Raw genomic sequence first — 9,893 nt, 5'->3', positions numbered from 1 at the left:
TAATATACAAATAAAATTATATTTATTATAAATAAAATGAAATATATCAGAAAAGATAAGAGAACAACTGTTGATAAATAAAGAAAAAAAAAGAAACAGAGATAAACGGTGTTATAAAAAATTTATAAAAATAATGGTTAATTTTTAAAAATTTAATAAATCATTATATTTCAAAGGGTAAATTTTATATTTTAAAATATAGACAAAAAAAAAAATATCTGCATATTGAATGAAAGATAAAAGTTGGTTTGAAATTTTGGAACTCAAATTTAAACACGTTTTTATTAATACGGTTGATTAAAAGAATATAAATAATAATAATAATAATAATAATTCTGCCTTAGTTTCACTTTTCTTTCTTATCTAGGTTCGTTGCAATTTCATAAAAAATATAACATCACACTGTTTCATATATTTTTTGCAACACACGTTTTATTATTTATTGAATAATACAGGGATTATGAAATCTTTTTATCTTAATTTTAATATAATTATTATCATATAATTCTTTATGTATTTTAACCAATAATAATTAATGTATTAAAACTATATTAAAGAGTATATTATTAGCTAATATTCTTCTTAGAGTACGTCCCACAAGAACTATATAAACTAACTTACAACTGCAAACTTAGTCGATAGTTAACAGATTTAATTCAAAATTTATTTTTTTCTAAATTAGCTTATTAAATCACATTTATCTGGTAATATTATCTATAACTGATAATTTTTAAGCATATTTTTTAATTAATTTTAAAATATGATAAAAATAAATAAAGATCGAAAATTTTAATTTCATTCGTCGTTTTTAATATTTAATTTTTTTTTTCTAAATATATATTCATCGTAATTATGTATATTCTCTTTGTCCATGATTAAATAAACAATCATTATTTTATTCCTCATCTCATTTGTTAGTTTCCAGTAAAACACATCACTAATCTTTCAAAAAAAAAATGGCATGATTAAAAAATAAACGAGTTCGACTCCACTAAATCGATTTGTAAGGTGAGATTTGCACCTCTATATATTATGAATTGACTTTATCTCTAATCGATATGGACTTTCAATATTTTTTATTATTATTATTATTTTTTAAATATATATATATATATATATATATATATATATATATATATATATATATTATTGAAAATAATCTGCCAATTATACTCGCTACATAAATCAACTGTGTAATCATTTTGAAGATGGAAAAAAACAAAAATTGGAGAAAAAACTCTTAAGATATCATTTTAAGAAATTAAGTAAATTTACAAAATTTAAACAATAACTTTTTTATAACAAGAAAGAGTTTAAATTTTTTTTTTCGTTTTAAAATTTTTTACAATAATGGTTTTTTAAAATAGATAGATCTGATTTTTTTATTATGCAGAATTTTGAGATGGGAAAATTTGTCACGAGGAACTGATTTCAGTGTTAAAGTGACAGCTGTAATATGTGTAATGGTAATGAATGAAATCTTTTTGAAATCTGATTCATCTGAATCCATGGACGACATTAAACTAATTAAGCTCATTAATTTAGCAGTGATCCATGCGCAGATTCCCATTTATGTCTTAATCAAGCACATGCTCTGTTTCAGTCATAATCTCCTGCACAAAACACTTTTTCATATCCTTTTTGTTTTCTTTCTCTTCTCTCTCTCTCTCTCTCTCTCTCTATTACGCATTCCTTGTCTTCTTCATAAATATGCAGTGTTTTTTCACTGCAAACTTCATATCCAGATTCAGAATAGAATGAATCTGCACTGGTCATTGTCTAAACATGGTAATATAAATTTGCTTTGGAATCACAAGAACAAGACAACACCACAACCACCCAAAAAAACAATGTTAAATTATATTACTATGTTGTTTGTCTTATTATCTTCATAATAGTTCTAACTTATCTAAAGCATCCATCTTATCTTAAAAGTGAAGTAAATAATCTCATTCATCGTGAGAAAACCAATAAGAATTTACATTAATTATATCGAAAAGATGTGCTGATCAAAATAAGATTTTACAACAAGAATCAACACCCAACATATTTCTGAAATCTTATTTAAGTATTTTTATTTTTTTTGTGAACGATAAATGTTCAACTACAGCCAACGATCCGTTTCGAATAGTACTGTACATTTTGAAGTATAAAATTCTATCGACTTTTTTTATATATTATATTATAGTGTTAAATATGTTTTTGATTCATTAATTTTCAGTAAATTTTGAAATTAGTCCATATCGAAATTTTGAACCAATTTAGTCTTTCATCTTTTAAAATACGTGAATTTAATCTTTTTAATCATATTTTGTTAAGTTTATTTGACATTTTAAGTGTGTTTCATACTAGTATTTGACTTAATATTAAAGCAAAAATATGTCAAACAGTATAAACAACATAAATACAATCTTGAAATGCGTACGAAACATCAAATAAACTTAAAAAAATTTAATTATAAAAACTAAATCCACGTATTTCAAAAAAATGAAAGACTAAATTGGACCAAAGTTTTGAAAAAACATTTTATCTGTTATAAAAAATCACAAATAGTTATAAAAGAACATTTTATCCGTTATAAAAAATAGTAACGAGGAATCCGATGAAAAGATTTTCTCAACCACTGACATGATATAATGTATGATATAATGCGTATATATAATTAGCATCTTTATATTATGTATAAATATACTCGACTCCAACCATATATAATACATGTTTTTAGAAGCATTATTATATAACTATGGTGCCTCCACAACCCTGATTATTGGAAAATATTTGAATTCATAAAGGTGAATGTGTGCTACCAAGTGAGCATGTTGTAGCTATGCTGATTCTTTGGCAGCATTATCATGCACATGGGAAAGAGATTGCTAATCCAACAATGATCCCAATGTCATGCCAATGGATATGATATGGGTGCATTGAAACCATCAAATTTTCAATATCAGTTAGTCTTTAAAACTGTAATTTATTGAGTTTATGATGCTTAATTATAGTTCTTGATTTAAAATTTTGTTAACCATTTGTGTTAGGTAAGTTTGGCTTTTAGTTTAAAGTTTAAAAAGCCATGCAGATGCACATGATTCGCTCTCTTGGAATGATAGTGCTTAATATTCTTCACTTCTTTTCTTTCTGCATTTTCTTCAAATCCTCATACCTTGTCTCTTTATACAAATACAATGTTTTTAATGTTGGTACCATTGATTAGGACTATTCTTTTGAGAGAGAATAATACAAAACTGAAAGTAGGTTAAAGCATGAATTAATAATTGAAAACTAGATTGCTGTTATGTTCCATGGGAGAACCAAATTAGCTTCTTTTCCTGACTCTGATTCTGACAAAAATCAAATTGTCGCTAACCTCGTGGAGTTAGACTATAACTAATTATGTTTAGATATAATAATTATGTTTAGGTTTTGTGGCACATAATTATGTGGAGTTTCAATAATACATGACAAGAAGAATCTATGTGTAATAATATGCATATGAACATTCAGAAACTTCACTAAACGTGCGCATGATTTATTTTCTTCTTGGTTTGTGACTTTGAACGTTGTGCCATGCTTATCTTTCATTGGCCAAATGCCGACACAACTCAAGAAAAATACTATTCTTAGGTATTTCTAATTTCCTTAATAATTATCATTTGGAGTTTAGTCACATAAGATGACAACGTTATGTTCGGCGTCTTCACAATTCATCACATCAATTTTTCTTTATTATTATTCATATTGATACTATTTTTTATTATTGTTGTTGGATCAAATTTTACTACATGTCAAACTTTGTAGAATATTATTATTTTTTATAAATGTAAATTTTATCTCTTTAATTATGAAATCGTGTAATAGTGAGTGCATGAAACTCAAAGCACAAAGGAAAAACGTCTAATAATCCAAGAGTGCGTTAGATGGTGAAAACAGCTACATGGTGAATCCAAGAGTGCGTTAGGAATGTCAAATATAAATTTTCAAATGATATATATTTTTTCAAATTTTTAAAAAAGTAAAATTTAATTATACGATAAAAAGTAAAATAATAAATTTAATAAATAACAAACTTCCTTAAAATATGTTATAATATTCAATCAATGTAAAACTTCCAACAACATGTAATAAGAATGTCAAATATAAATTTTCAAATACTTTTCGACATTGAACTTTAAAATTTGAGGCAATATTACTAATTGTGCGTTCATTTTTATCTGTTTTTTTAATATAAAGTAGACACCGCATAACTATTTCATTTATATTATTTATCTAGTACTTTAGAAAAACAACTTTATGGCACACAAAAAATTGAGGAAGTACCGCTGAGAGAAAAGTGATAGTTATTGTGTAGTAATAAATTTTAAAGGTCGTTATAAGAATAATAATATAAATTAATTGGCGATTTTTAGATTCATCACTTTAAATATTTATTATTGCAAAGAAAATAAAAATAATCGCATATAAGGGAATTAATTTTTTTAGTCACGATACTAACTTATCATCTGTTCTAATAGATGTTATGTGACATGATGAAGTCATATAAGCATATATATATATATATATATATATATATATATATATATATATATATATATATATATATATATATATATATATATATATGAAACTATTTGTTATATGAGATAAATTTTATAGAAAAGAATATAGTAGCATTTGAAGAATTTTGGCACCTGAATTTGAAATTTGCAAAAGAAAATGTAGTTGTATGAGTTGTACAAAAATCACATGAGAATGAAACCATGAATTTTCACGATTCATGGTATATTCAAGTCAACCATATGGAACACGCTGAATCCATGTGTTTCTCACATGGTCTGCCCCTGAATGCCAAGTGTCACTGTCAATCATTGTAAAAAGTACTGTTTCTTTAACCCAGCATATTTAAGCTGTTTTAACTGAGAAAACAAAAATCTGATATATTCACTTTTTGGTTATATTTGTCATGCATTCATGTATTATGCGTAAAATTTACCCAACTAATTATAATTAACATTAATACTCTACCAACATGATTAATGTTTGGTCCGGTAAATTAAAAAAAAATGTAATAAAAGTGTGGTACACAAACTAATATCTTACAACAACGGATGATAATTAAGAAAACATTCTTATTTTTTTTTAAATGTTTAGAACAATCAAACGAACAAAACATGTGTTTCAAAATACAGAATGAATTTCTTACCTAAATTAAGAAATTTAATTTTTTAAATGAGTAATTAAAATAAAAACAACAATAATAAAATGTAGAGGGAAATTGAAGAAACAGAGAGTCACCTCAAAGTGACAATTCTTTCTCAAAGTGACAATTCTTTCTTAGTGTACACAGAGCAGAACAAACGATATTCTTTATCTTTATTCATTGTCCAACATTTTTTAAGTGTGTTAGCATTCTATTTGTAGATCACTTCAAATTGAGTTTAAATCAGTATCTTACCAGTGAGTATGAGAAAGAGAAAATGAAAAAATATTTCATATTCATCTACAGTTAGTAGTTTGATATATGTCATGGTGCATACAAGACTAGACATTTTTTATATTATTAGTGTCGTTAGTCGTTTTCTTGCTAATCCTGGAAAAGAGCATTGACAAGCTGTGAAATGGATACTTAGGTATATCAAAAGTACTTCTAGAGTTTGTTCATGCTTTGGAAGTGGTGAGCTTGTGCTGAATGGTTACACAAATGCAGACATGACAGGTGATGTGGATTATAGAAAATATATTTCTGGTTATATGATGACAATCCAAACTACAAAAATGTGTTATCTTCTACAAAGACAGAATCTTTCAGAAGTTGCTAAGGAGCACTTATGGATGCAAAAATTCCCGCAGGAGTTGGGATTATCATAAGAAAAATATATTTTGTATTGTGATAATCAAAGTGCAATTCATCTCAACAAGCACTCAACTTTTCATTAAAGGTCAAAGCATATCGAAGTCTGATATCATTGGATACAAGTAGGGCTGGGCAAAATAAACCAAACTGCATTGTACTACCAAAAACTGCATTGAACTAAAAAACTGTTCGCATGAACTGCACTGAACTGAAAAACAGTTCAGATGAATTGAACTGAACTGTTATTCTTAAAAATAAACTGGACTGAACTGCACTGCACTGCATTATGATATAAATTGAACTGTTTTATGAACTGCACTATTTTTGAACTGAACTGCACTAATTTTTAACTTAACTACACTGTTTTTGAACCGTTTTTGAACCGAATTGCACTGATTTTGAATAAACTTCACTATTTTTGAACTGAATTGTACTATTTTTGAACCGAATTGCATTGATTTTGAACTGAATTGCACTATTTTTGAACTTAATTACACTATTTTGAATCGAATTGCACTAATTACATATGATTGTACTACGCAATAATAATCTAAAGTTTATAATTTGAAAGTGCTTAGGAAATAATACTTGAAATATGCATCATACTTCAATACACCAATTAACATTTTTATAATTTTTTTATTTATATTAAAGTTTTCCGTAACTTAAAATGTAATTAATATAATAAATATAAATATCGGTATTAACTTATTTTTTATATTTTAAAATCTTATGTAATATTACTTTTTAGTTTTACAATGTTTATTATGCTGTGTCAAATTTTTTAAAAGGATTTATTTTAGAAAATTCTCAAAATTAATATTTTTTTTAACATTTGTATTAATTAATATTTGTGTGAAAAATGTTCTAGAAATTTTATGAAGTTTTAAAATATATTTCGTGAAGCAACGAATCAATAACTTTTTATATTTTTTAAGAATTTTTTAAAATAAATTCTCTTTAAAAAAGTTGACGCCACATAATAAATATTTTAAAACTAAAAAATAATATTACATAAGATTTTAAAATAAAAAATACGTTAGTACCAATATTTATATTTATTATACTAATTTCAATATATAAGAATATAAATAAAAAATTATAAAAAGTTAGCTCTCACAAAATTTAATTTTTAAAATAACTTTTGTAAAATCATAACATAAAAATAACATTACATTGTAAAAATCATTCAAAATAAAATAAGATCTTGAATTAATTTATAATTTTTTTAATAAATTAATTATAGATATTTTATATTTTTCTCAAAGAAAGAGTAAAGAAAAAAATTAAGACAAAATAAAATAAATATTTCAATATGAAAGAGAAAGAATAGAACGTAAGACACAAAATACATAAGTCAAGTTCTTATCTTAATACCAATATTTTATTTGAGGTAGTTTGCTCTTTCAATTTACTATAATTCAATAGTCAACTTAGTTAACTTAACATAAGTTTAGTTTCTTAAAACTGAACTATTTTATAATACAATTCAATTATTATTATGAATAGTTTAGTATATTTTAGTTTAATATAGTACAATTAACTATAGTTTAGTATAGTTTAGTAAAATATGCCCAGCCTTAGATACAAGTAGCATTACAGATGAAATAATTCTCATTAGAGAAAATTCATACATGAGAATTGGTCAGATATGATGACAAAGATTTTACCTGCAAGAAAATATGCTATTTACAAGGAGAAAGTCATATTGGTTGACTATAACCCCAATTAATTATTGAGAGAGAGATTTGTCAAGTGGGTTGTGACGATCAATTTTTTTTTTGTTACTATTATTTTCTATATTACACTTATAAAATTCTAACACATAATTCTACAATAACATATAACATACTTAAAATATTCATATATACATATATTATTTATATATTTTACAGTCCTATATGCATCTTATATTTACATCATTTGTTACATATTATATTTTCTACACTAGAAGATGAAGGATTATGATTTATTTACAGTTTCCCCCTCATATACCGGCTTTCAAACATGTGGAGGAAAAAAGGTTATGAATAGGGTTCACTTATACTATTGGGGGTAAATAGAAGGTGACTTCAATCTATCCTTCAAGGATAATCGGTGCATTTGGAGCATTTAGGAAAGTGATGGTAGAATTTCTCGTTCTTTGAAATGTTACCGAATTATTTACTGCATTTGTTTGCCATGCGTTTCCTGGAAAGACAGCTACGATATCGACAAAGAATGGGTCGGACATTTTAGCGGCAACCATATACGATGAGATTATAAGATTTTGTTTTTTTTATACACAATCATCAAATAAGGAAGTGAGACAAATATCACATAAAAATATAGCATATCTCAATAAAATAAAATAAAACAAAATAAAACCTCTTGCAAATTCATGAAATTGGATTTTTATCATACTTTATAAATATTTTGATTAATTTTGTAGTGACTAGTCAGGATAAATGAGTTTCATCATGACCAACAAAGTATCCCAAAAACATCTCATCTTGAGTAATATCCACTCATTTCCATTCTCAAGGTTATACCTCCAACTATAATAATCAAATCTTTATTTATCAATAAATTTTATTTTGATATTAAATCATATAATTGTATAAACAAATAAATAAGACCAATACATAACTGGAAACAAATATAAATAAATGAGAAGGACCAAGGACCAGTATGTAATTGGAGGTAAATATAAATAATTAGAGAGGATTAGTACGTTATCGAAAGTAATTATAAATAAATAAATGAGAGTAAATATAAATTAAATAAATAGGATAAATGTACAACAGGAGATTGAATATAAATAAATAAACATAAGAACTAAATATAAATTAGAATGAGGTTAGAAACATCTCACTTAAGTTAAATATAAACATAATCAAAAAGACATAAAAATAATAAAAACAAAAAAAAATGATAAATATCCCCTTGTCCTTACCTCAAATATCAAAAAGTATATGCATAAAAGCATGTTTCACTCTTATTTCCTTTTGCTTTTTACCCTTATGTTTCCTTTCTGTTATGGTTACCGATCCTTCTCCTTTTATCTAATCTTCTCCCTATTTTTTTTTTTGTCGTTGTTTTGTGGTGCACCATGTAAGTGATAAATATTCTTTCCTTAATTACACTTGATTCTATCCAAAGATTTGCGATCAAAAGAATTTCATTAATTTAATTCTTATCTGCTAACTGCTAACTTCCTACAATACAAACGATAAATTTATCTATATGCATATTTAAAAAAAAAACATATACATTATATATTTTTATATAATATTTATAATATTATAATATATATATATATATATATATATATATATATATATATATATATATATATATATATTAATCGGATATGTATTTGTTAATATACTTGTAATTATATTATTCCATAATATTATTGTCATTCTGATGGTATGAATTTAATTTTTACAATACTAGTATTCTGTATCTTATTATTTTTACTAAACTTATTTTATTTTATTTATTAACTATATATATATATATATATATATATATATTATATTATATTATATTATATTATATTATATTATATTATATTATATTATATTATATTATATTATATTATGTAGTTTTAGTTATAATTTTAATACATCGTATATGAAAAATAATATATAATAAAATTTTAGATATTATTATACTGAAATCGTTGTAGTATAAATTGGGATGTTACATGGGTCTCCAATTTATTTAGTCCGCACTAATTTAATGAAAAAAATAAATAAAAATTAGGTAGTTTTTATGGACTTTGAGTCTATTATGCAATTTAAAATATATTATCTTTGCATCATGTTATGTTTTTTTACTAGAGAAAATAGTGTGAAAAGACAAAAGTTGTGAGTGCCTCTAATGAGAAAAAAAAAAGAATTCATCAGAGAGTGAAGAAGAAAAAAAAAATCAGTTTATCCAGTCTGTACAGATAAGCTACCTTGAAAAAGAAAACGTTTTATTACTCATATCATATATTAAGGTTCCTTCTCTTGTTTATTTAAAGTACCCTTTGGCGTCGTTTGTTGTCCACTTATTG

The sequence above is a fragment of the Vigna unguiculata genome, chromosome 3 (assembly GCF_004118075.2).
Source record: "Vigna unguiculata cultivar IT97K-499-35 chromosome 3, ASM411807v1, whole genome shotgun sequence".
Taxonomy (NCBI): Eukaryota; Viridiplantae; Streptophyta; class Magnoliopsida; order Fabales; family Fabaceae; genus Vigna; species Vigna unguiculata.
This window is presented reverse-complemented; position numbering follows the sequence as displayed.